Consider the following 26,740-nt stretch of genomic DNA (forward strand, 5'->3'; position numbering starts at 1 on the left):
AGCTGTGTGTAAATTTCTGATGCAAAGACCCAAATCTTGCAGCCAGGCTTAAGAGTATTTAATACCCTTTGTTTGGCTCGCTTTGGCTATGGGTGGGCAAGAGAAACAGCGTGCTGCACTGTGCTGTATGTGTTATAATGAATATTATTTATTACAAGAATTGTTTCAATACATTCAAAGTCTGATTTTTAAGATACTGAGCTTGCAATAGAACACATTGCTCAGAAAGCTCTGTCCGCCTCTCCTCCTATCTAATTTGCCTGCAGCAATGGTTGAAGTGAGCATGGGTGATTCTTTATCTACATGGGGTTTGTTTATTATCTTTTCCCATTAATTGCTTTTCTGCCCTCTCTTCCTTCAATAATGAAAAATAATAGAATTAAGAAGCACTCCCATAGTCAGATACAGCAATCATTTGAGGGTGTTATTAGTTTATGCCTTACTTGTAAGCAAAAGAGCTGTAGCAGTGCCTGTGGTGTGCCACATCTTTGAATTCATCTTCAGGCTCCACAGCACGGAGCTCAGATTTGCTGTCTTGGAGCAGAGCTGGAGAAGTGTCATTCCACCAACCTTCAGCACTTGGGTGGTTTTTACAAGCAATGAATGAAATTCTGGATATATAAGTTTATAATTTTCTCAGCAGTGCTATCTTACGGGTCTTTAAAAAAAACAATTGAGCCACGTGCAGTCTGGCCTGTGAGTTTTGGGAGCTTAATTTCTTGCTAAAAGACTAGAGCAGCCTCTCAAGTAGCAGTTGCTCTAAGGGGAATGCTCTGGTATCACAGATATCTACACAGAATTACTCTTTCCTTCCTGGTGCTAGAATTGCCTGTCCAAAGACCTCTTGCTCGAGTCTGATGTTCTTCAGAGTCTTTCAGATAAGCTCTTACTCAGCTGGTAGCTGAAAAAATTTTCAAAAATCCATGTTGAAGTTCAGTAGATATACTTCAGCTGTTTCTGATCTTTGTAGCCATAGCTTTTGAGCATCTTGGTATTTAGGAAGCTCATTTGTGCCTAAGTGTTGTGACAAAAGTGTTATTTCTGCATTACAGATGAAAAATTAAAATGGTCACACAGGAATTTTGTTCCTGAGGAGGGCAGCTTGGTCCTTCCAAGTTGTTGGACCTTTGTCCCGTCCCCTGAAAAATTCTCTGTTCCTGTGGCTGTAATTCTTCTGTTACTTCAAGTTCCGAAGCGGCTGTTTGCCAGATCCTTGCCTCAGTTTCCCATCTTAGGTTAACTCTATGGCACACTGACCTACTGTGTGAAGTCATTATGTATTTGTTGCAGTGCATAGAGCTGCTGATACTTTTTCTCAGGATTCAAGTACGGAGAAGTAGTTTTCTTTCTTCTCCTTCACTTTCAAAATAAAATAAACTGAATCCATAAAAAGGGTACTTCAATTTTGGCTAAAGACTATCAACATTAGGAAAAAGTGGGTGTAATCCATAACTAAGCCACTGTTTAAAGCAATTCAAATATCATTTACTGATTCTTCTCTATAGATAAAGCCTAAGCCTGGGACTTACAAAAACTCTTGCTTATTTTCATAGAAACCTTGCAGCTGCATAATTTTCTTAATTTCCTTTTAACTGGGAAATCCCTAAATTTTTTTCTTTTTTTCTCTCTACAAGTGCTGCCATACTTAGTTTGCCCAAAAGCCCAGCACTCCATAGTCTGTCTTAGGTGGTGTGGATATCAGGTGCCAAGGAAAAGCTGTTAAGAGCAAGGCAAGCATATCTAGGTACTTCCCTAAATAAACTCCTTATCTCTAGAGATCAGTGATCTAGAAATTTATTGTAGTCTAGAAGACTGTTGAATTTAATAAAACTTCATGGATTACTTTTTTTGTCTATGAGATTTTTTTCTGTCACTTCTTGAAACAGGATGAATTTATAACCTGCAGCAGCTATGGGAAGGATTTCCCCAGCTTAATTATATATTACCCAGTGAAATACCTTCCCTGTGCTCAACTTCCAGTCTCAATATGTTAATTTGATAGCTCATTCTAGCTGCAAATATTTCTTTGGGTAATTTGTGCAGTCCGAGTCTTTCTTGTCTTCACCAAGCATGAGACACTCAGCGCTGTGGTCTGGGGTTGTGATGAAAAGGGACATGCAGGAAAGAAGGGTCATGCTGCTGTTTGAGGGCAGTTGGACGGAGCTGTGGATCAGCCAGCAGCTGTTGCAGGCTTTTGCAGTAGTTCAAAAGCAGGGCAGTGATGGATACTTGCATGTGGAGAGGGATAGGGTAATCAAGATCAATAGATGTGCAAGTGTGATTTTTTTTTTTTTTTTTGTGAAATGATTTCTAGGCTGAATGTATCTCCCCCACCTCCTTCACACTCAGAAAGATTTGGTGCCTTCTCATTTTGGTTTCAAATGCCTTCAGTGCAGGAGCTGTTACAGAAATAGGCTATTGGATAACATGACTTTATATCTTGCATGCAACTTAAGACACTGTTTAGCTATCTTGGAGGTCTCAGCTCCTGTTCTAGAGCTGAGGTATAAATGAATTCGAGCAAGAGCTCTCATTTATCCCACCTTTTCATTTGACACCAGTGCATACCTGCTATTGTTGCAGGTCCTCCTTACACATGTCCTTCCAGCACCCCTAGCAGTCTCAGCTGAGAAGTGGTTTTGGCCTTGGTTAAAGTTATTAATGTGCTACAGGAAAGCTCTGTATCTACTGTCCTGTTTGTTGAATGGGTTGCTATTGCTTTGTCTAGTTGGGTCTTTGGGAAACAGAAGTTGAAGTTGTGTTGGTGCAATATGAAATGTATAAATTAATCTCCTGACTAAAGAACCTCAGGCTTGAACCCTTCTTTCCAGTCCAGCTGCCTTGCTGTCTTGTGAAAAGTGCAGTTGGGGATGCTGCACTTGTGCCATCTGTCTTTGTAGTATTTTCCGAAATGTCTAAAGCCGAAAGTATCACACTCTTCCCATGAAGTTGTCCTTGGCACTTCTGGTTCTTTTTTTGCTAAATTGGCAGCAGCAGTACCAGGGGCAGGGTAGTTGAACTTTCAGAGGGTTAGTGGGCTGAAAGCCAGCTCCAGTCCTTTTCCGTTTCACCTCTTTTTGAGTAAATCTTTCATGGGATTGAGTTGTGCTTGGGAGCTGGGCTGCTCCTCACGGTGTGGCCGGGGTGGTGACTGCCTGCCTGCACACTCTGGGACGGGCCTCTCCATCGGTGCCACACGGAATGGTCCTCTCCATCTCGAACCTTCCCGGGGCTGCGAGCATAGCCTGCTTCTAGCAGAGGAGCTCCAGGGGCTGGGACTACAGCGGCCCTTTGCAGCTGGATTTCTCCTCGCTTGCCCTGGGAGCACACACCTATGCTGCTGCAGGGGACAATGTAGGATCTGTGTCTCAGATAATCCCTCTTGCCTGTCCTCAGCCTGGGAATTGGGGATTTCTCAGGCTTGGGTTTATAAGGCAGGTAACAGTGCTCTCTGCTGTCTGCGTGCTGCATGCCATCCTGATGGAAAGAAGAGGGTGCCTGAGGGTTTAGGAGAGACCCCTCAGCACAAGGTGAGCTACCCTGGAAGAGGAGATGCTTCAGCGGCCCTGGGCCGGGCTCTTTAGGGCAAAGGCTGAGCTGCAGGATCTGGTTTTGTAGGGTGTTGATTGCGTTTCTTTTTCAGCCTTCTAGGAGGTAAATATTTGGGTCAGATCACTTCGCAATTTGAACAGAGAACAGAATGTGGCGTGGGGAAAAGGGTAATAGAAGACTGAACATAACTTAGAAATCACTTATATGCAATATAAATTATAAATATGAAGAAAAACAAATGCCTAAGTGAGTGTATTTCAGTACAGACACACTTTGAACTATGTAATCGATGCACTGATTTCTATGAACCCTCTGATGGTCCGTATCAGAACCGAGGAGCGATCCCCTGCTGTCAGAGGCAGCGAGGCCGGGGAAGGGCACAGTGTGTGCCGGAGCTGGGGGCCCTCGGAGCGCCCCGCTGCCATCGCGCCCCGGGGGTGACTCGCGGGGGTGGGCAGCGGGGTGCTGACCCCGGGTGAGGAGGGGACGTGTCCGAGGCTCCCCTGGGCCGCGCAGTCCGGGCAGGCACTTTGTGGTTTCTTACAGCAGAGGGTAGTGTTACCTGTGTCTGCACCGATGGAACCCGAGATTGGTTCAGAATGATGGGTCTATTTAGTCTGATTGTTTCGAGCTGATGTGAAGTTGTTAAATATTTATAGCAGACATATGTATGCATCTTTGCTGCTTTACTGAAAATATTTTTTTCTGTAAAGCAAATATAACCCATTAGCTTTCTAATTCTGTACCATGGTGCTGATATTGAGCTTGCAAAGCTTATCAGGCTGCTGATTTACTGAGAGCACTCTTGTATCACCTTTGATAGCTTCCTCTGCTAGCATTTTGTCTTACTGCTTTATTCTCGGCAAAATTTTTTTTTTTTTGAATGTCACACCTTTTATAGGAATATATTTCTTCTGATGACACTGCCTCCCAGGTATGTGAGATCAGTTACGTAGCAAAACCTAATTAAACACGACCATGTAATTACTGTGTTGCTTGGGATGGAGATTCTGGGTTCTCTATCCTGGCATGGAGCCGTGGACAGGAGCCCCCCATCCCATGCGTCCCTCCATCCCGTGCGTCCCCCCATCCCGCAGCCCCTGGGCTGATACCCTGGTGCCACAGATGGAAATGTTGATCGACCTTGCGGAGGAACCCGTGTTGGTAGTTGGTCTTCGGAGAGGCAGCGACGGCTCCCAGGCAGCTGAAGGCTGAAATCCTTCAGTCGAGTTGTGTGGCATGTCCCTCGGTCCTCCTGTGTGCCTTCAACACCAGCCACGTCCTCAGCGGGCTGATGGAGGAATATGGTATTGTTAAGGTAGGAAGAAATAGTAAAACTGAAAGCCAACCGTTTTAAAGTAATCTGAAAGGGAAGTCAAACCAGCTTAATAGGTAGTTTGGAGGTGAGATACATAGTTCTGCATATTGAAATTTCCTAGATTATTAATGGTCTCGTATTTGAAAGCTGGATCTGTTCTGTGTCCTGCCTCTCCCCTCTGATTTCAAGCAGATGCTGTGACATGGCCTGTGCTGCTGGACACACAGATGTGGGATGTGCTTACTGAGGAATAACTGGACCTTTTTGCCCCCCCCCCCTTGCCTCTGAATATCAGAGTGGTACCGCAGGAACAGCTGGACTTGGTGATCTTAAAGGCCTTTTCCAACTTAAGCAATTCTGTGATTCTATGAAAGATGACAGACTCTGAGCTCTTTGTCTGATCACGTGTGGCCAACTATTGCTTGGCAATTATTTGGCTTGGTTTGTATTTTATTTTGCACTTCCTAAGTCATCTCTAGATGTGATTTCTCTGTACCTCATAGCTTGCTTGGATGCAGTATTGTCTGAGGGGTTGAAGGAAGAGAATTTTTTGTACAAACTCAATTTCTATGGGATGCTTTGATGCCACGAGTCAGGCATTGGATAGGAAAGGGTGGAACATAATCCGAGCAGAGTGTCACCAATAGATTCCTCTCATCTACAATTTGCTTCGGAGTTGCATGAGCACTTCTTTGCACACTTATGCATTGCCCAGATCAGAGATGGCACTGAGTTTTGTGTTTGGAAATTGAGTGTCTAATTTAATAGGAAGTTTTAGAACTTGTCCTTCAGGTTAAAAAAAAAACCAAAAGAGCTCTGTTGGCAACTTCATGGTCTTTTTCCAAGGTTACATACAGCAAACACTTGTAGTGCTGAAGATCCTATGGATGTTTGGTGTTGTCTTCTTTATACAGGACTGCAAGACTGTGATTTTCAAATTGTATGTGAAAGAACTGGACTGAGGAAGTGCTGATACATTGTTTTATTTGTTTCAATCATAAATTTGTATTTAAGATTTAAAAGGTGTTTTGGCTCTCTTCCTTTCCTCCTCGTATTCTGTTAGTCTTGAAATTGTAACATCACTTTTTAAACAAATTTTTCTTTTTCAGTCTTGCATATATTCTTATCTTGCTTTCCTCCCTTTCCTATTTTTATTTTTTTTTACTTTAAAAATTGCTACTTGCTGAAACTAACTTGATTTTTACCAAAGTTGACATCATTTTCTGAGCATTTTCTTTAAATATTGTCTATCAACTGTAATTACGCAGTTATGTATTTCTTGTTGATTTCATGATTACTTATTTCCCATTTAAAAGCTGAATTTCAGACACTGTGCTACTTAAAGAGGAAGGGAAATCAAAATGAGTTAAAAAAAAAAAAAAAGGGATAAGACTAACCAATTCAAATGAACTTGTAAACTTGGTTTAAGACATTTCTACTTTGCTAGAGAGATGCTTGCACTAGACATACATGGTGTCAGGTCAGTCTACAGCACCCAGTTAAGATGCAGATGAGTTTGTGTGATACATTACCGTGTGGTTATGCAGCTCCTGGAGCTGGCAGTGATTTATTCCTGGTGTGCTGGCATACATCTCTGCCCCCTGTGTAGTCCCATTTCTACTTCACCATAATGATGCCCTCATGCTAAAATACACTTACTGTTTCTGGTGACAGATCATTCCTGCCCCTGGCCCTAAAATCCAATGTTCCTCCTCTGTTTCCACGTCCTCCTGTTGGGCTCCTCATCTGCTCTGTCTTCTCTGTCCTTCCACCACGCTTCTGCCCCCCTGTATTTTTCTCCCCCCACTGTGTGCGTGTACCCTCTTCCCCACCTTGGAGACTGCTGACCAGCTGCTCCTTCAGTAGGACAAGGAGTCACTGCTGCAGTGGTGTTCAGTGAACTGGTGCTGCTGGCTTGGGTGTGTGTTTCTGCCAAGCTCCAGATGAATACGCTGACCCCTTGGGGGTAAACTGCTGCTCCCCTGCTGTTGTTCAGCATTGTCATAAATAGCATATTTCATGCACCTTTGACTTCCATCGCTACTCTCTGCTCCCTCATACGTTCCTTCACGGACTGATACCAGCCAGTCTAAACCTTCAAGCAACTTCCAACAGCTGCTTATATAGGGGAGAAAGAAAAAAAAAAAAAAAAACAAACCACACCAAGTAACAAAGCAAAACCTTGAAAAACCGACTTACCAGGAAATAGATTCTATCACTTCCCATAAGGTAAGCTTTTCCACACAAACAGCCTGATGTTGAATTATGAGAAAGGGAACATTTAATGCTGAACAAAGTAGACATTTAAGGCCTGGTTGGTTTGCTTCCCCAAAAGTACTCTGACTTCCTGAGCTGGAGCACCAAGAATCCACATTGCTGTCTGCAGAGGCAACGAGATCACTTTTTGCTTAATACAACATGTTTGTTGCTTTGGATTTTTCAGTTCTTGTGAGAAAACATCAAGACTATGCATTTATTAGTTTAGCTTCACAGTGCTGTTGGTATGTGCTACCTGCTTAACTTTTTCTGAGCTTCTGCGTATATACCTCTATACTTAGAAATGGGAAGGCACTATGAATTTTAAAATCAGGACTGAAAATTGTGAGGGTGGGTCTGGAAGTCAAATTTTCTCTTACTAAGAAAGAGTAGATCTCATAATCTGGAAGAAAAACATCTTTTCTAAAAATATTCTACTCTGAAACCATCAGCAAATAACAAAGCTCCAAAGAAATTACCATGTATAAGAAAGCGTGTATTTAACAGTATTTGACAGAGAAGATTAAAATGATGGGATTCAATGCGACAAATGAATTACGGTACTGGAAGTGGATCATGTGCTGCATTGAACTGCAATAAATACCAGTGTGAGTTAGGGCTGGCAAAATATGCTCACTTACAGGAATGTTTATGATTTTATTATTGTAAATGAGATAATTATTTAAATAAAATAGAAAATATTCTCATTTCCTCAAACAGGGGATCTCATAATTATTATGCCTTTTAGCATCTAAAAATGTCATTTAAAATGTATCTGGAGATGATTTTTAAATCAAAGGTATGGTGACCTTTTTTAAACAGAAAGAATTTAGAGTGTTTGGGTTAACCTGGATTTAGAAACCGGGTGTGAAAACATAAAGCTTCTGTTAAAAAAAGAGTGCTCTTCATTTAAATGTTGCTACATTTAGCCAGACTGAGAGAACATAAACTTTTGCAGTGCTTAAAATATGATGTAGCTGCAGAGCCCAAGATATTAAGGGATTTTTTTTTTACCTGTTCTTAAATACTGTATGGCAATCTTTGTGAACTATTTAACCTCAAGATGCAATACCTCCTAACGCTATCTAAAGAATTTTTTGTAAACTAGCGTTCCACCTGTTGTTATTTAAGACATAATAATATAGAAATCTGAGACGCCTTTGATTTGTTTGATATTGTAGAGGAGCGATTGTGGGAAGCTTCTAATACTTCATAGCTCTGGTAAGCACAGTGACTGTTGTTGACTTTCTGAACATGAGCTGGGAACAGAGAGTTCAGGGATCTGCTATACACAAATAAGAGTGTAACTGGATTGTAAGAAAACTATTTCCAAGTTTTTGATGTGCAGTAATATATATGATAGTAATTATTGTGAGTGCAATATAGATATTTCATGAAGATTTCATGTAGGAGTAAAGTACAATGATTGATAACAATGTGGGAGAGAAACCCAGTGTTTTGACACTTGATCTCTACGTGTGGCCTTGGCAGTTACTGGTGGACTTGGATTCAGAAGCATTGTAATCAGGGCTTTGGGGCATGAATCTGCATTGACTTGAGATCGGAGTGGAAAGAGCAAGTCACAGCTCAGACTTCTTTAAATATACAATAAGTATTTTAAAATATACAAGCAGATGTACGTATTTCTCTCTCTGGGTTCACAAATTTTTTTAGCCTTGATAATAATAAAGGCCTGGTTAGTTTCTCCCTTCTCAGAGGGACCTCTAATGGCTCCTTATTTTGATTCTTTCAGTCTTCAGTTTACCTACCTGATACTTACCAGAGTCTATAAACTCTTCTGTGTTTCCATGTTTTTGTCTTTACTTAAACTACAGCAAATAAGAGATACATTACATAAAAAATTATGTCCTTTTAAGCAAGTTAAGACTATATGTCAATTACTGAATTTACCACAGTCAATAAGCATGTAATAGACCAATCAGGTTAAGTTAAAAACAAATGTGCTTATCCACGTAAACTATCCATGTAGTGAAAACAAATGTTACTTATTTTCTGTATGATTTGTGGGATTATATTCAGAAAAAAACCCAAAATGACGATTCATAGCAAGAAATGTATCCTGTTTTGTTCACTTATGCCTTAAAGTTGTTATTCCAAAGAATACCTAATTTAAGTTTTTCTGCAGAAAAACAGCATGCCAGCCACATTCATGGTGGTGCTAACAGGTCTGTCTGGAGGGAAAGATAGATACGTGCCATGGGAGCATCAAATCTTGTCAGGCTGCTGAGTGGAGTTTGCCAAAGTGACAGTTGGCAGGTGAGGTGAGGGGGAAATTGTCTCTACTTGTAGGTGTAGGAGACTAATCTTCTTGGGCCTTCTCCACACAGGGCACTGAGCACTTGATTGTCTGCTCCATGACAGGTTCTTACAGGGTGAAATGTACCTTTTCCATTGGGAGACCATCACCTTCTCCAACCAACTACTTCTTTTGGCGAAAGATGAGTGGTGGCGAGTCAGAGCCTAGTAACTCAGCCTTCTTAAAATAAACCATTTTGAAGCAGTTGAATAGAGAAGCAAAATTCTTCACTTCAAATGTTATCTTAGTCCAAAGTATTTGTCAGTTGTAGAGCAGTGTTTGTGGAAGTGTTGCTTTTTTTTTGTTTGTTTTGCCCCCTTTCCTGAAAGTGCTGGTTTCTTTGAGGCTTGCTTACAGAGTTTGGTGTTAAGATTCAAGACCACTTTGTAGAAGCATTTTCTCAAGTATGTGGCTCAATTAAATCACGAAGGAGCATCCAGCTTCAGGTTAGGTAGAGCTGGAAATACACTGTCACCTCCTGCATTGGCAAAAATAGAGATATGATATGTTCTCACATAAAACAGCACATGGGCAGTTGGGAGCATTGAAGTTGTTAAGTGAATGCACAAATTATCAAATATAGCCTTACATTGTCCCCATCAGCAGACGCACACACCCTTTTTATTACACATATGGGTACAGACAAGCATAGCTACAATGCAAGAGTTATTAAAATGAGTTGAAAAAAATAGCAAGACCTTCTCACACAACATGATTTGCAGTAGCAGCTTGTTCCCAGAGCAATGTGAATTGTTTTTGTCTGCAGCTGGAGGAGGGCTGCTGATCAGGGGCCAGTTGCAGATTGGGTAAGGAGAGCACAGTGTGCTGGGGTTGTTATAAGGTTGGTTTCCCGAAATTGCCCAATATGGGAGTCAAAGCCAATTAAAATTTCACTTGTTTATTCAGCAAGCGGCAACAAGCAAAACAGCGCTGGGTGGCCGGGGAGTTCAACTCCGCCAACGGCGCGCGCCCGCTCCCTGAAAGTCTTTTATATCCTCCGCCTTCTGGTACCTGTGTCTCTCCGAGAGGGGTACTCTGCGTCTGCGCGCCTCGTTGCTAGGGGGTCGTTCTCTGCCTCCTGGTGGTCCTGGGGATGAGGATGAAGGCTCTGTGTCTTCCTCACATCACAAACTCCTCGTACTTCTTGCTTCCTTCCCTCAACCCCCCCTCCAATCTCTCTGTACCCTGTTCGCTTAGCTAAGCGCTTGCAGTTAGTCCTACACAATGTAGCAATAGGATTAGCCCTGCACAGCTCAGGTGGCAACATCCTTCCCCCTTATCTTCAATGGAATTTTGATGAACAATGTACTAGCTATCACAGGGGTGATGGCTGCAGTGCTGCTTCGACCTGTGGCAGTTCAAGCCTGCTCCTGTTGCCCTCACTCAAGCTTCAGCTTGTGACAGTGGGAAATTTATTTTACTGGATTTTGCAGGATTGAGCATCATCCTTACTGGACTTCTGAGCATCTGCAGGTCTTTCAGATGCCAGAATCAAGACATTTTTATGTGAAGTTTCTAAAAACAAACCTTCCAGTTTGGTTTTATAAACTCTCAAAGCCTGGAGACATTGGATCTCAGGGTCTGTTTCAGTCCAAGACTAAATCTGAGAAGTATGTTTCCATTGTTGCATCCAAAGGGAGGTTGACTTTGGATATACGTTTTCTCCCACCCTCCATAAACATGAGCACACACGCACACTTGCATTTTTCTTTGCTCCTGCCAGATTAGGGAGGTGTTTCTGTCTGATGTTATGATTGGAGCCTGTTAGCTGTATATGCTTTTCCATTGATTCTTAGGTGGGAGTTGTTGCTACAGTTTTGTTTTTTTTTTTTTCATTTCAGTGTCTGTTTGTTTATCTGATCCATTGAATGTGCCATAAAAATAGATACTTAATTCAACTGATCAGGTGTGTTAATGTGAAACCCCAATGTATGTTACATCTCTCAGTAAAAGTTCTTTGTTTAATGAATGACATTTTTTTCACTAGTGCAGCAACAGAACTGTGCTGATGGTGCAGGAGGTCTTAGGTGCTAGAAATGAGATGACTAATGAACACAAATACAGGTGATGCAGCAATATGTGGCCTGGTTTGCTGGGATTTCTTTTTTGTTTTCTAAAAAGTACTTAGAAGTTGGGAATATTCTTGACTGTGCAAATATAATACTTGTCTGTACCTATCATGTAATCATTCATAGCTAAATGTTTATCTACCTAAAGCAAATACTACAGACAGCTCTGTAGTTTTGAAGTTTTACTATGGGGAACAGATGAGCCTACTCTGCATAAACCCCAACTCCTCAGGTAATGAGCTGCTTGTTACAGCTGGAGTCAGCGGGAACTCCTGTGCCCTGCAGCCAAATGTAGGCATCCAGCAGAGAATTGCAACCACAATCTCGCAGTGTGTTTCTAGAGCGTAAAAAATTGTCTGAATGACAGCTTCTGTGGAAAACTACTGATGGAAAATCTTCATGGTTCTCTTCTGCCAGAACAGCAGGGAGAAGATTGTGCAAGAAAGCAGCGACCTGCCTAACTAGATTCAGATTTCTGTTGTTTTGTGCCTGTGCTTTACTCCTTGGATGATTTGTTCATGACTTTCTGCATTTGTTTTGTTTTTCACTCACTTTGGCACAGTTTGGACGTGGTGCAAAAGAGGAATTTCTCCACTGAAAAGCAAGAAAGCAGAATTCTCATCTGCAAAGTTTTGAACAAAGTTGCTAATTATTGCCAGGAGAGGTCAGAAAGCTCATGTGAGAGGGTAAACCACCCAGCTGCCCAGAGGAGGTCCTAGATAAAACCATGCTTCTGCCAACCACCCCCAGAGATGTCACTGCCTGCTGCTCTGGGTGACTTTCATCTGCCTCTAATTGCACCTGTCTGCGGTCTGATGCTTGGCTGCCAGGCAGGGCATTTTTTATAATTCATTTGTGACTTAGTACTTCATGAATATATAATTTCTTCCATTTGGCTCCAGCAGTTATTACAGTTCTGCTACAATGAAGAGGGATGCCAAGTACTATACCTCCTTTGTGTTCCTTTCATCCTGAAGGCATAAACAAATGAAATCAAGGATGGTAAGGAAGGTAGTCAGAGTCCTTCACACAGTGAGAAGGCACAGTTATGCCATCATCTACTTATCATTTCCACAGTATCTTCCAATCTTGTACTCCTTGAAATTCAGGATACCTCTTTCTTTGTATGAGGTTCTGCTTGGCCATGAAGAAACTCAACCTGTAATAATAGTTGGGTTCACTGAAATTCATTAACTTTTCAACTGAACCTCAGTGTTGTTTCCAACAATTTTTGCTAACTTTTATATCAGCTCAGCAAGTCTTTTTGTCCTGCAGAACTCATTAATTTCAATAGAATTTTGTTTTGAAGTTTTGGGTTCATTCACACTCATAATGGAAAACTGAAAGTACAAAGCCAACACCAATTAAAACCACTAAAAGCTTATTTTTTTCCATAACTGTGCATGGTGATGTCCTTTTGCAGACTGTGCTCTGGCAGCTATGAGAAATGTCATTTTTTGCTGCAGTAACAGGGCTGTGTTTGAAAGGGTTACATCAGATGTCCTTTTTCTGTGAATTTGATTATCCAGAATGAAGTCTCTGGTTTATATTCACTTGAACCTAAGGATCTGGCCCAAGTTTTCCAAAACTCATGCATATAAGCATAATCTTCAAATTGCAAATGAGATGGTGAACTGAAGTACTGCTCCCATGAGCCTCGGAGCATGAACTGCTGTGTCTGTTTGGTAAATCTGAAACATGCATATTTAGCGTGAGGAAATCCTGACTCAAGGTCTTCAGAGCTGCTTGAAGGGTTTTGAGACCACATTCCTTTTTAAACTCTCTTAACTTTAAGAAACACAGTGACACATAAGCAGTAATTACACCAGTAGTGCTGCTCTCTGATCATGTGTATAGCTCCAGTTGGAGTTAGTATGGGCTGGCTTTGTTCTGCTTTAGTAGTCCTCCCAACCTTCGTGGCTTTCTGCAGGGTTTTATGTTTTCCTGTGACTTTGTAAACGTATTCCACGTTGTTTTGAGGACTGAGTAATTGTTTTCTGTCTCATAGTGTCTGTTCGCTGAACCAATTCCAAAACTACACAATCTTTTATTCCTGATATTCCCAGTAATTATAACAAACCTAGCTGCACATCTATAACTTTTCACTGTAGCTATTATTTTTCATTCAGTCTTTCAATAGGAACTGTCCATAGCTTAAATCTTCAGTTTCACCAGTTTATAAGGTTTTTCATTCAGATTTCCATTACATTTTCAAGCTGAACTACGAGCACCGATAGGTAATTCAAAGAGTTGTATCAAATACTGTTGTATTATCATCTGCTGAGGGTACTGAGGCATCGTCTCGGCTCTTGTTTCAGGCTGGTGGTGGCAGTCCCTCTGGCTGTCCCCCGTGCGGTCCCTCCAGCGCTACCACTGTGCCTGGGGGATGGTCTCCGTTGCATCTGCTGCTAGTGGGCTCCGTGTTTCTTAACAGTTATTTCTGTAGCTTTGGTACAGTGGTCTTTAAATGATGGATGTTATTTGGGGCTGTACTTTTGCTATATCTTGTGCAGTGCTTTCTTTTGCATTTCCCCTGCCTTTTGACCTGTGAAATCTCTTACGAATTCTTACTCTTACCACCTTCTGATTTTCAGTTTCCTCTCTAAGTGTTGAGTCTCTCATCTAGTTTCACCTTGCTTTCACTATAACATTTTCATTCAACATAGATTTTTTTCTGAAGGCAGAAACAGCCTTGCCTATAGATCTGTATTTGTCAGCAGTCTCTTCTTTGAGCACAGTTACTGTCTTATATGAAAAGCTGCCAAAGTATCACAGTTCTGGTTTGGCTCATTAATTCAAGAGTAGTCAGAAGTGCTTCAGCAGGCTCTCCTTCCTTCTGCAGGCATCTTTAATATTCATACCTCCTAACAGGTGTATTTTGGATTGTGATATTCTTCAGACTTGCAAACCTGAGGTTAATAGCTTGCCCTCTCATCCTGGTTTACTTGAATTATACTTAGGAGATCAATATCTTCAGGGCAACACTTAAGAAAAAATGCTATTTTCTGTTTCCATTATGCTTGAGTCTGTTTCTTTCCTTGTGGATGCCAGGGCTCTGTTTAAATTTTCCAGGATTTTGAAATTTCACCAGTGATTGTTACCTATTTAGGATCTTTAATTGTTCCACTACTTGTTCCTTTTCTTTCAGGCTCAACTGTTTGGGTGTTTTCCCTTCCTCTGATTTCCACTCTACAAAATTTTGCTTAGAGGTCTCATCTCTTAATGCAATCAGAGTCTACTCCAGTTTCAGATAGTAACAGAGGAGGGAGATGATGCCTTAGTGCACGGAGATTTCTGTGCTCACAGGGTCTCATCTACTTTTAACTGGATCCAGTAATCATAAGCATCTCAGTCATGCATAATTTAGTTATTCATATGTCAAGAGAGATGTATATGAGGTGAATGTTACAAAAGGAAATGAACCAAAAGACCCATTTCAGTGCTGCTTTCTTAGCAGAAGGGTGTAACTCCTTTTGAAAGACGGGAGTTTTTATCTGCCACAAACCTCATAAATTATTTTTGAGGTGAAGTTGGAAGGCTGGAGAATAAAAATTGTAATGAAGGACTGTAGTCTCCCCAAATTTAGTCAGATGATAGTTCCTTGAGGCTGGAAATGCTGACTGACACTTGCTGTCCACCAGGGAAATACTATTTGCTTCAGAATTCAGCTCAGAAAAGAAAATCACATTTCTATTTTCTGCAAAGGTGCAATGCTTTCTGGGCTCTATGTACGTATGTGTTAGGGAAGCTGCTTTCTGGTAGTGCAAACCTGCCTTTGTCTGTCCTAGAGAACCAGTTATTTCTGTTCTCCTCTTCCAACAACCGACGCTCTGTTGGATGTCTGTCCTTACCCTGCTCTGTGCTCCCTCAGCACCGCTGGCTGGGGCCATCCTTGCCGCACTCCAGGCGGCTCTGGTGCGGCTCGCTGCCCGTTGCACAGCCTAAAGAAAGTCTGAGCCTCCGCCTTTCCCACCAGGAGGAACACAGTCCAGGTGAGCCTCATGGAGTAACTGTGTTTTCACAGCCAGGCTGGGTTTCAGCAGTGCAGCAGGAGCCGTCTCCTCTACCCTGAATAATGCTGCAACAAGCAAGAGCTGAGGGGCCGTTCTTCTTCCTAGTGGATGGCTAGCTGGGAGCACAGCCATGGTTATGACTGATGTCCTCCTGATTTGTTGAGAATAGCCATATCTTGGCAACAATGTGAAACACTGGCAATAGTAAGGCTTAAAATATTCTATCATTTATTGTTCCAGCTTTATCTCCTGCTGCTTCTTGAATATGTTGTATGATACCCCAAAAACTGTGTTATGAAAAGGCAGTTTCTTAAGCATTAAGAGATGAGGTTACAGCCTAGGGCTGTGACTGAGGTTGGCATTGCAGCAGCAGCCATACGTTCTTCATAGGGGAGGGTTTGGGAACTATGCTTGAGTCTGTCTCTCAGTCAGTGATGAAATCAGAGGTAACTCTTAGGAGTCATTATAATTAACCTGTATAAAACTACTCTAAATATGAACAGGAAGTCTGGATAAATATGAGATTTTTCAGCTCATGAAAAAAAAAAAAGATATAAACATATTTCTTATATCTCTTAGCAGATAACATGTAAGCAAGGGCTAAAATTGCCAGGCAATAAATATTTAACCAACTCTGGCTGCAAGGATGCTGAGTTTTTACTGATGCGTGAGTCAGAGGTGGCTCTTAACAAGTTCAGCCTGTTCTGTTTGCGGCAGGGGGCTGTTGTTTGAGGCACTTTTATTTGAAGATGCAGCTTTCAGCATGGAAGCCCCTTTTCACAGATGTTTGGAAACCAGCTGTGACAGACTTTTGCTCATGTTCAATAAGGCCAGATCTGACTTCAGTTAAATTTAACAGAGGAGGTCACTCTAACTTGACGGGAAGTTCCATGAAGCTCTACAGCCAGAATATTCTCCTTTTTTTTTTTTTTGCAAGTACTCTTCTTCCTACTCCTGATATGCAAAAAATCCAGGAAGATCATTTGCCAGCTCCCCTGTGGCCTCTGCTGAATGCAAAGCAGTGTATATAACTCTGTGGCAGAGAACTGGAAATAAGTAGATGTTCTTCGTTTAAAGATGAAAAGAAAAACATCTGAGGGGAGCGTGCGAGTAGAGGCACACAAGAAACCTGCAAAATAGATGGCTTGAACCAAATTCCTCTCCCTTTAATAATTCCTGACTATTTTCAACAGCTATTTGCATAAATTGTCCTTTTTTTCCCTGATACAGATTTGACTTTTCTGCAGAAAAATTATAGAACACTGATTTTTTGGCAGTTCAATATTCTGCCCTATTTTACGTGCTCTCCAAGTTTAGCTGTTAGTCACCTTTACCAAGAACATTATAAAGGCTTAATATAGATCTTGATATGTGCAGTTTTATCTGTGAAATGGATACCTCATTTCCCATGAAATATACAGAAGACACACGTGCCAAAGTGATTTTTCACTTTGAGTGGTGGTTAGATCTAAAACCAGACTATTCATCTGTAATGGTGTCTTGCTGGAATTTCCATCGAAATGGCTTCTGCTGGAGAAAGGCTGCATATTCTGAGGTTATGGATAAACATCCAGTCCAAGCTTCTTTGGATCTGCATTTTTATTATGCTCACTAAGCTGGTTTATCAAGACGGAAGCACGTTTCCTGGAACAGAGGAACAGCTGAGCCTGTCAGCGTTATTTATTCATTGTTCATAGCGGTACGAAGCTGTTGCCAAACTGCCAGTGGTGTCCAGTCTCCATCAGGAACTTGCCAAAAAATGTCCTGTTTGGGAGTGCTTGAATAGCTCACCATGCCATCTGGTGTGGAAGAACACACAAGCACAGGAATTAATTAACTGTAACTAGTCTCTACTGAGCATGTAAAAGATGAGATTTTTTTTTTTGAACATTTATAACTTGGATGAAAACTACCTGGTTGCAAATTTGTAATTCCCTTTAACAAAGCACAGAGCTGCAAGGACACCTCAGCTGAGCAGATGTAAAGAATTGCTTTATGTTGGTGATGCAGTCTTCCCTGCCTTGTACTGCAGTGCAGCCTGGATGGTTTTTCTCAGTGGTTGCCAAGAAAATACTCTGTACGAGGACAGGTGCCTTCTAGCGTGGTCATTTACACCTCAAATTTAATAATTTTTTTATTTTTTAAAGGAAATACTGAGAAGCTTTCTTTACTTGCCTGTTAGTGCATATTAGTAGTGCATGAAAGAGTAAAACCTTGCTTATTTAAATCCATCATATGCACAACGTTCTCTGATTATATTTGATACAGAGACTTTGTCTGACTTAAAAATAAGTAAATGCTTCAATGCGTAGCAATGTTTACATCTCTTCTTCCAAGATTTTAGCTTTTCATTTACTTTTATGTCTTACAGGAGTTAACAGCACAGCAGCTATCTACAAAAATATTACAGTACATAATGTGATGCCTCTGTGTAGCCAGGTATTCTGTGGGAAAACCAGGAAAGACTTCCTCAGAAGAGTAGGGCTTGACAGCGCTAAAATACAAATATTGTGAACTGTTGTCTCCTTGTAAACTCCCTCTTTTCTTTTACATGTGTGCCAGAAAGGGGCTGAGAGATTGTAAATCTCAGCAAAGTTTTGGGTGAAATGTGAAGCAAAATTCCCTTTGGCTTTGATATCTTGAGTAATTAAAAGCAAGAGAACTTTAACAATCTTATTTCTTTCTTTTGTAAATTGCTTGCTTAGCCTTGCTTTTCTTTCAGCGTTGACATTGGAAATCAACTCTCACCTTTGATTAGAGAACAAACATGGTGTTGCAAACTTTGGGCTTCAATACTGACAGGAAAATGTTTGCTGAAGATGCTTTCTTATTGCAATTCACACAAAGCTGTTGTCAAGGAAATACCTTGGGTTTTCAAGAAGCTTGTTTCTAGTGACAGTCTAAGATTTGCTCTGTTTCATGCCAGAAGTGGTGTTAGGATTTGTGTTTGTAACTGTGTAGCTATTGGGGGTCTCTTCCACCTCAGGGATGTGTTGTTCTGCATGCTGCTGCTGCTACCTGCTCTTATGTGCTGGGCTCTCTTTGGACCTGGGCAATAGTGAATTCAATCATGAACTGTGAAAGTAGAATGAAAAAAGTTAACAAACTCAACCATGAACAGGTTGGAGCTGATAGATCCCTCCAGAATATCACATCCTGACTTCAGCTATTGATCAGTTCATGTCTACTAGTCTATTTGCTTCACCTTTTCTAAAAGGTAATAGACTGATTTATTTGAACTTGTACGTGGGACAGGTGAGAAGGACCGTATCCTGCTGGATTCTTTTAATTGTTTTCACCCCAAACTAGGAGACATTAAGAGACTTATGTTTAGAAAGAGGGTGTACATACACAGCAACCCAACGTACTAGACTGTGTACCTTGTTGCAGCTTAACTCATCCAAATTGAAAGCAGCAATAAACCAGATTATTTTTCAGTGACTAGACTATTAGTGGTAGATTTTTATTGTACTGGAAATGTCTGTTGGTGACTAATGGCAGGTCTATGCTTGTAATTTGTCCTCCTAGCAGAAATATGAAATCTTTCTCTCTGGGCTGGTCTCTGGTTGGACCAATCAATCATTGGGGTATTTCTGTAGTTTACAGTGATCTTCTGTCCATGAAATGCAGTGTAAGCTTTCATTGTGGCAACAGAGATGTCTATGTTTGAGACTATAGGTGCAAACCATTCTTGGCATGTGGTAAATACTTATTGGAGCCTGAGAATGGGCTTTTTGTCTGTACTCTGGCAAATATTTCCTTCTGTTGGGCAGTTTCTGCATATTTTATCTGTTTGAGGTCATGACATCTCTTCTTGTATTCATATAATTACTCTTAAAACTTATATTTCCTGTTAATAACACAGACCTCATCATTGCAAAGAAGAGAGATATCAAGAGAAAAGGCTCTAGACAACAGTGAAGACAACTCTGGAGATGCTTCTAGGTTGTCTCTTTTCTCCTTTTGTAGCCTGGATGAGCTATTGATAGCCCACGATGCTATTCATATATAAAAGTATTCATTATACTGGTCATATTAGCAAACTCAAATCCAAAAGCTTCTAAAATTCATAGTTTGAGATTAGTTCTGAACCATTTTTGCCTTCAGGTTTTATTACATGCATCTTTTAAAACAGCCTACCCAAAGCTTCAAATTAAAATGTGACTATGTAAGTAAAAATCTAAATCTGTTTCTCATAGTTCAAGAATACTTCCCTGTAACAGTGTGTTTTTGACTGTCATAATGTTCATGTCTTGGATGACAGGTAATCTTTTTGAATTTTTCTTTGTTGTAAATTATATTGAAATGTTTCACTTCATCTGTGTTGGTCCTGGCTAAAGTGCTGTACTGATGTATGCTTTGAATTATTTTTGTACCTGGTAAAAATGTGAGGAAACCAAATGTTTTCACACACAGAAAAGGAGGAACATTGTTCTTTGATGTTCCACCTGGTAAAATCTGCAGAAGGAGACGTTGAACTTTATTCATCAGTTGAAGGAAAAACTAAATAGTTTGTTGTAGCTTGGGGCAAAGTCTAGAGGTGTTTTTTTGGTGTTTTTTTTGTTGAAGTACCTTTTATGAAATCATAGAAAATCTAGTATTCAAGTAGCTACCCTTATCTTCCTTTCAAAGAAAAGAAAAATAATGAAAGTTAATATATTTCTGCTGTAATGCATGAAAGTTAGATCCTGGGTTCACACCGGTACCTCTGAACTCTCCACTGTGCCCCTTCCTAAGAGCTATTGAATGGCTTCAGGAAGCGGAATAGCTTTAGGATGTTGAGCCTAACTTCTGCAAAGCCCTGCAGTGGATCAAATGTTTATACAGGTAGGATAATGGATAGGTAACCTCATCTGTGTGTTCAAGGCAGAGTCAGACAGGTTTCTTTAGCTTTGTTGATATTCTCTAAATACAACCTTGAATATAGTCTTGAATCTGGTTTAACATCAACAGTCTTTGCTTGGACATGTTATGTTAGAAACACAGCTGAGCAGGTGCTCCTGGAATTCCCTCATAGGAAACACTCTGAGTCATGTGCTTCATGACAGCTTGGTCATTCAGGAATTAAAAGTACGGAGCTGCCAGAATAGAGGCTGCCTGGGAGTTGCCTCCTAATGTGTCAAGCAGGGCTCCTGGAGAGGGTTTAAGGCTGTTGTACCTGCCCTGAGTGGTTATGCCTGGGCCACAGAAGGGACACTGGAGGTTGGAAAATGAATGGATGGATCGGTAGGTAAGTAGGATGATGGAGGCGAGGACGGCAAGAATCCCGTACACAAGGAGACAAATGTCCTCTGTACAAGCAGTAAAGGAAGAGCATCACTGAAAAATGTAATTTTTTATTGCTGAGGGCAAGTAAAAATGGGGTTTGAGAATTAGAGGGTTTTCTAGCAGTGGTTCTCAGTATGCGTTTGTATGAGCACAATATAAGGCAGGTGCCAACAGAGTGATTGTAGTTTCATGATCAACACTGTTTACTCTGCAATAATTTTAGTCTCCTGAGTGAAGCATGCCAAACCTGGAGACACACAGGGAGTTTGCAAAAGAATGGTGTGTTGTTAAGAGAAGCAGCGTATGAAAACCTGGGGGATAAGTCTTCACAGAGGTTTTGAACTAAATCAGATAATTTATTATTGAGAATTGCTAGTATGAAATAAATGGGAACAGTCTGGTGAAGGTGCTGGGAGGCACAGTAACACAGGCTACTTATACTTTAGCAAATGTTTTTAACAAGCAGTTGCTGTTCCTCTCTTACATATGGGGAAAGTGGACATGCCAAAATGTTGCCTTTCAGTTTTTCATTGCCTTATTAATATTTGCTAAGTACTTTCATATAACCTTAAGCTATAGCAGTTGTGGTGCACGGAAGAAAGGGATGTAGCGGCTCAGGTGCTGGCACAGGTAACAGGTAGGTTTCAAGTGCATAGATTCCTTTTTCCATATTGTATATCATGTAATAATTATGAATAGTTTTGCTGTTGTCTTCATATCATTTTTAGAAATGCCATTTGTCTGGGGTGAAATAAAAGATTGATAGAAATAATTCTTAAGGGGTTGGTTTCACATAGAGGAGAAGAGTTTAAGTAGATTTGTCTAGGGTCTCTTCTACAACCAAATTTCTGTGCTGTGATCTTATGAAGAATCGTGCAGAAGTGTAATTCTCATTTGCTAGAAAAAGTGCGTAGTGTCATAGAAGTAGTAGAAACACATCATTAAAACAGAAGTCAGTAAGAGACAGAGGGTGCTGGGAGATATGAAGATATGTGCTTATTTACAAGTGTGCAAGGTGTGATAGCAAAGAAGGGGGGGTGAATAATTTTAATACTGTAACTTCATGATGTAAAAGCAAGGTTGAAGATGAAAACCTTCAGGGATGGTCCAGAAGCAGCACAGTAGCAAAGTCACAGGACAATTTGGAATTTTTTTGGTGCTCTTTATCCTTCTGCTGTGAATTTCCACACTGCCAGTGAACAGTCAGCCAAGAAGAAAAGAGCCATGCCGAAGTAGAAATTGAAGGGATATAGGTTAATCTTCTACCTCATTCCGGTAGACTACTCTCTAAGTAGATTTCTGTTGGGAGAAAATGTTATTCCACTTGCAAATGCTTGGTTATTCGCTTTGTGCAGCTTCACAGTCTAAACTTTTCTATCTGGGAAACAAATTCCCTCCAGGTTCCCATTCTGTGTTGCGATGTTCATTGTGTGGGAGTCAGGCCTGTTAGAACAATTTTAAGTATAATCTGCTATTAGCTGTATTTGGGGCTTAAATGACAAATGGGTAATTTTAAATAATAACTCTTTGAAATCTAGGTGGAATTACAGAAATCACAGTGAAATGGCTTGAGTGCTGTTATATTCTTTATATTTAGGTCCATAAAGCAGATGTGCTGGACCAGGGATTCAGGGGGGTTTAAAACCTATTCCATGGTTTACAGGCTTTCTGCATGTCTATACAGGCATTATTTGTACACAACAAACCACAAAATTTTGCACAGGAGAATTTCCTGTTGCAAAAATTCACACTAATTCAGATTGTTACTGTGAATGTTTAGTCTTCCAGTGAAACACCTTTAATTTACCCAATTGGGCAAAAATAGGCATGCTCTCACAAAGTTAATCTTACTCATAAGAGAACAGCTGCTCTTTTTGCAGATCCTCTTACAATCAATCTGGTTTTGAAAACTACCCTGTGTATTACATTTTTTCACAGAAGTTTCAGGCATATAAACCAGTGAGTAGTTCTATTTTGATACTTTTATCTTATTACTAGATATAGAAGACCTAACTTTTTTTAATATAAGCACAATTTAGGATAATTCTATATGCCTGACTGGATACTCATGCATGTAAAAAGAGCTACTTTTGTGTTTGAATCCCCATTTTGCTATTTTAATATCAAATTTGATATTGCATTTCAAAGCAGTTATATACAATTAGATTCTCAATATGGATTCTTATATATCTGGAAGTCTGCTGATCACCTAAGTGAGCAGGTTATATTTAAATTGTTGCTGGCATCTGAGCTATTCTGAATGCTTATCCGCCTTCTGGGAATTGAATGCAATCTGAAGATGAAGGTGCTCAGTTGATTCTGCAATAGATGAGGAAAAGAAGTTACCTGAGAAATAAGAAAAAGATAGGCAGTTACCATCGGGTCCCATGAGTACTTACCCCCACCCCTCTACACACAATTTTTGGCAGAAAATTTTTCTTCCAGTCAAGTCAGCCTGAGCACCAACATGGAGTCAGCATCTGGAGCAGCATCACCACAGGGGAAAGGAATGGGAAGGGATTGATAAGAGATTTGGTTTTAGTCATGCCACTTAAGCTTGAGCAAAACAGCATTTTGTAACCCCCGTATGCTTGAGCAGCCATCAGGGTGTTTCTTTCTGGCTCTCATTCACATGTATTCCCTTCTGCTTTTGGGGCGTCCTTCCCCACGTTACCATATCAGTAAATTAAAGTTACCATGCCAGTTAACATATCAGTAAATTGTGGAAATAATCTTGAGGTTATTTCTTGTCCTTCCCTGTGGACTTGCTCACAGTGGGAGCTGGTGGTCCTCAGCTGGGACTGGCAGCGGGTGCAGAGAGGGGCCTGAGCTGCTGCCACTGACATTAAGGACCATGGGGACCCAGCCCTTTGAGAAGCAGCTACATTGTTAGAAGCTGAAAATGAGACCAAAGTTATGGAGATGTATTTGTATGGGACATGGATATTTTCTCAAAGATGCAGTGGCAAATTATTTCACTTTGCCCAGAATGGGTTAAATAATTTTAATCCAAGAAGGGATTAGCCTGCTGGGCTGGCAGTCATACAGTTTTTGAAGGGTGGATCAGCACTGAGCCTAAAGTCACTGCTGCTGCGCAGGCCTAGGACTGGTTCCTACTGCACTTCTATAAGTTTTAAGCTACTTTTGCCATCAGTTTGAAGCTTCTTGGGCAGCAAGTCTGGCTTTCCCTGATCGTTCCTGCTCCTCTTTAAGTTCTGCCAACTCGACACTTGCTTGGAAGTTTGTGTATCATCATACCTTTTCTTGTTAGCAGCTTGTAAATTGAAAAGGCTTAGTTATAAATCCAAGAATTTTCTACAAAAATCTCCCAAGATTTGTGGTTTATAGCTTTGAATTTTGAATCCATGTGAAGCTACAGGAGCAGGGCATAGTGCTGGGTTTGTAGAATGGACAGCATTCATAGTTTCAGCACAGAGCAGTTTCTGCCACTTTCCCTCTGACCTTGGGAGTGCAGTTGGACCACACGGGGCTGAAAGTCAAAGCCACGGGAAAAATGAGAGCAAAGTGAAAATTATTATTCATTAGTTACTGTTATTCTAGTGCACATTTAATATCTAAATGCCTGTGTATATATTTAAAACAGCATTACTGTCTGTTAGAAGAAGAATTAAATTCTCTTGTTCTCAAGTTTAAAATTAATTGCTTCTGCAAAATTAAATCTGGTGCGGTTGCTTTGGAAGCACAACATTTCCTCACCTTCCATACATGAAAGCTTTGGATTTGCATAGAGCTTATGGGAAATAATTACATAAATGTGTGTGTAAAGTCTTTTCCTCTCCCAATAGGGAGAGAATACCCTGAAATTCCAACTGGTGGGATTTTACACTGTTCTCCTAAAAAAATGAATAGATAATTAAATGAGAGAAAGAGATGACCTCTCCAAGGCATGTCTTCCAACAAAACTGACACAAATGCGGGTCAAAATTACCATTCCTTAGGTGAAGATCTAGACTAACTCCTCTGGTGTTAGTGGATTTACAAGAGCATCAGTAAGATGGGGACATGGCCTTAGCTTCTTAGCCAAATTTTCAAGTGATTTCAATGTAGGAATAGAGTATTAGAATCCAATTTAAGTACAACGGTCCTAATTCAGGTAAGGATTCTTTTTACTTTTTTTTTTTTTTAAACTTTCTAAGATCCTCTTGTTTTTAAAGTTAGTTGCGTGATTAAATATTTATTCTTGATGTCTCTTGACTTGCCTAGAGATAAATCATTTTCCTTTTAGTGTGTCAATTTTCTGGGGATAGGAAAAAGTCATTTATATGTACAAACAGCATTTGTGTGCTCTGATCACATGGAACAACATCTGTTTGCCAGGTTTTTATTGTGCAAATTACTTTTGGGGATGTGGACTGGAAACCCGAAATGTGAAAATGGACTGGTTGAAATTGAGGATGATTATCTCAAAGGAAGAACAGGTCCATACCAGTTTCTCTCATTTTATCTTCTGAGCAGATTGAGGGAATTTGTTATGTGGCATTTGCTTGTGCTCTAGAACCAGGGTCTCGCTCCTCAAACCTTTGACAGGCTTTGCAGGTCCTGCCGAGCCTGCTCAGCCCCGCTTCTGAGTGATTTGCTATGGCATAGGGGAAGGGGCTGGAACTCCGCTCGCTCCTGAAAGTCCCTGGGATAGTAGATCCATTAGAAATGCTTAAGAACTGTCTCCTGAGACATGCAGAAAGTCTTTTGGAGGGTATGGCAGAAACTGGCCTTTTATCTTGGGATCTCATGAGGATACTGAAGTAAAAGAGGCATGGGACATGCTCTGAACCAGAAAGATTCACAAGGAAGATCAAAGCTATCAGGCAGGAATGTGTCCTTCAAGAGAAAAGGCAGTTTCTGAGGTACAGCACAGGGGAATTTCATTACTGTTCTTATCATCGTGACAGCAAGAGACAATAAGGAGGAGGAAAAAAAAAAAAAAAAAAGCCTATACAAGTGTTTTCTTCCATGCAAATATGAAGAAATTACTTTCAAGGTGATTCTTCATCCAATAATGAGGCCCTGCAGCCACGTGTGTCTGGCTGCTCGTGTGGCAATTCTACGTCCAGGGTGTTGATTCCTCTCACTAGGGAGTATATTGTTAGCCATTAACAAGTCTTAAACGGGAATAAAAAACTCCTACTGTAATTCCAATCTTATCTCATAATTCTTTTGTAAGAGCACCTTTGGTCTTACTCTCCAGTGGGGAAGGTTGCTTTTGCGCACTGTGTAGAATCACGGGGCAGAGAAAACCACGTAGTTCTTCAGTGCCATTTCTTCTTCCTCTGAGGATGCAGAAAGCTTTGATGTCTGAAAATATAGGCTCTATTTTTTTCAGTAACTTATGATTATTTTTTATTTTTGCTTTATTTTTCAGAAAGTGTAGGGACCATCATGCTTTCAGTTCTTTATCTGTGTAATTTTTGTAAAGAAATTACAAATATAATTGAACTTTTTGGGGAATCCATGAATTCAAATGAGGCAACAATAAAGGGAACAGGGTGATTAAGGAATTGTGATTCATTTGTTGTACATCATTACAGCAGAAGCTTTGTTGCTGGGTTCCTTGCAGATGAAGTCACTGAACTATGATTATATTTCAGAAAATGAAAGGGGACAAAAATAAAAAGGCAATAAAACAAATTAGTAGATGTCTTGAGGGACACGATTATTACTGACTGACTATGTTTTGTATCATAAATGTTCCTGAAGTCTGGCAGTTTAAATTATACATCCATGGAGGCAAAACTCTTCCTGGTATCAAAATCTTTATTCCACTGCTGCTGTTATATTCTCTGAAGTTCCAAATTGACAAGAAAAGTGTGAAATTGTCTTTTAATGATGTTTCTAAAAGATAGTGTAAAACTGTTGAAATACCATCTCTTAAAAAGAAGTTATCTGTGCATTTAAAACTTTTTCTTTACCTTAATACTACTGTTAGTTA

At 40.5% G+C, this 26,740-nt stretch overlaps 1 protein-coding gene across 2 annotated transcripts in view; it reads left to right on the top strand.

Moving 5' to 3' along the window:
• The window catches only part of KCNIP1 (potassium voltage-gated channel interacting protein 1), a 445,272-nt gene that overhangs the window by 88,312 nt on the left and 330,220 nt on the right, over positions 1–26,740 (top strand). The window contains exon 1 of one of the 2 annotated variants that reach the window (XM_032992708.2): positions 15,485–15,504. The exons of the other annotated variant lie outside the window; for it this stretch is intronic. The gene's annotated coding sequence lies outside the window, so the exon portion shown is untranslated. Of the gene's footprint in view, positions 1–15,484; positions 15,505–26,740 lie in introns of those variants that run through there. 2 annotated transcript variants of the gene reach the window in all.

Source organism: Tyto alba, unplaced genomic scaffold (genome assembly GCF_018691265.1).
Source record: "Tyto alba isolate M040663 unplaced genomic scaffold, T.alba_DEE_v4.0 Super-Scaffold_17, whole genome shotgun sequence".
Lineage (NCBI taxonomy): Eukaryota > Metazoa > Chordata > Aves > Strigiformes > Tytonidae > Tyto > Tyto alba.